Source organism: Microtus ochrogaster, linkage group LG1, assembly GCF_000317375.1.
Source record: "Microtus ochrogaster isolate Prairie Vole_2 linkage group LG1, MicOch1.0, whole genome shotgun sequence".
Classification (NCBI taxonomy): Eukaryota; Metazoa; Chordata; class Mammalia; order Rodentia; family Cricetidae; genus Microtus; species Microtus ochrogaster.
In genome coordinates, this window is record NC_022027.1 from 14,723,012 (window position 1) to 14,724,968 (window position 1,957).

Consider the following 1,957-nt stretch of genomic DNA (forward strand, 5'->3'; position numbering starts at 1 on the left):
GGCGGTCCTTGGACTTCCCACAGGTCAGGGAGCCCTGATGGCTCTTCGGGCTGATGGGGGAGAGGGACTTGATCAGGGGGCGGGGGAAGAGGGAGGTGGGGGGCGGTGGCGAGGAGGAGGCGGAAATCCTCAATAAATAAATAAATTAAAAAAAAAAGGAAAAAAAAAGAAAAACAAAGGCAGATGAGCATGGTCGCCTCCGTATAACCATTGCTCTTAGGAGGCCGAGACAGAAGGTTGCTGGAGCTAGATGGCTAGCCAGACTAACACACGTGGAATTATCCCATTTCAGTAATAGATCCTGTGTATAAGCAGGTAGGGTGGAAGGGGGATGTAGAGGGATTTCCCACAGCAATCTCCGGCCTCCCCAGATATATAAACACATTTTCTGCACCAATGCATCTGTATAAATGCGCATTCAATTGTGCATGCATTAATGTACACATATGATAGCTATACACAATAAAAGTGAAGAAATGTGCTTATTTACTATGAACTATATTGGGAATAATGATGATTTCTTCACCTCATGCTCATGCCATCATAGCTTCCCCATGATAATGTACTATACCACCATTCCAGATGCTTAAGGAAGTGTTTCCTTCCTTGAGTTACTTTTGCCAGATAGATTGCCATAGTAAAGAAGAATGTAATGAATACAGATTTTAAATATTTTTTTAAAATTAGAGTTGGCCGTGTTTACTTTTCAAAAATGAACATAAGCTAGTCAAGAGATAGAATCTGTGAAAGCAGAGAGTAATCATATGTTAACTCGCATGGTGCTCAGAGAACAAGCTCAGGTTCATTTAATAAATTGCAACTTTTTAATTGTTTTAGTTACTTTCATGCTTAGTTCATCATTTTTGGGGGAAAAAAAGTCCTGCACATATTGTAAAATTTTTGTGCATATGTTACCAGCTCTTCTTTGGCTGTTTCTATCACCACTAATTAACATTTTTAATTAAGACAAAAAACACTGTTAGCATAATACATGAAAAACTGGAGCAGGTGCTCAGGGTAATAATTTGTATAAATAGCTATTGCCCTACACTAGCATCTAAATTATAATCATTAACTAGCTTTTTAGTGCATGAAAGTGAAATTCAGCCTTTTATTTAATTTAAGAAGGTAGGAGAGAAAAGCACAAAAATAAATGCAGACACCACAAAATTCCACACCGTCTTACTAGTTGCTTCATTAAAAACTTACCTCTCTTTGGAACTCATCCTTCAGCTTCTGATATACCTAGTTTTGGTTCTAACCATGATTAAAATATCAAACATTAAGTCCTTCCTAGAGAGTAGACCTTAAATCCAGTCATGGGTGCAATTAGTGACCGCCTTAATTACCCATTGACAGTGCTATTACACCTGGAGGCAAAACTTTCTTTGCAGGATACCACAGGGTTGTTTTTTATCCCTATCAGTCTGCATAACACCTTCCAGCATTAAGAAAGCAAACCAACAGGGAGAGAATTTCTTCTTTAGCATAAAATCCTGTAAAAAAAAAAAAAGTTGATCTTAACACATTTGTTAAGATCACTTGCTTTTCTTGCAACTTACTAGGCTAAAGTTTCTCTCATTCACAATGGGGATCACAACCCTTTGTAACTCCATTTTCAAAAGGTCTTAAGCACTCTTCTGATCTTCATAGACAACAGATATTCACAGGGCGCATATATGCATGCAGGCAAGCACTCATGTTAAAAAAAACAACAACATCAAACTACAGAAAAAATAATTGTTAAGGAAGAAAGTCTGCATAGGAACAAACCAATTTATAGGAAATTGCTTAAGATTCACCATCGTTAGGTCAGGAATTATTAACTCTAAATGGCTTTTGGGGAAGAGATATTAAATGACTTTAATGCTTGGCTACTAGTTGGCCAGGCCTCAGTAGACGACCTCACATCCACATGCATACAGCCAAAATTAACTGAATGACCATGAATTGGAAA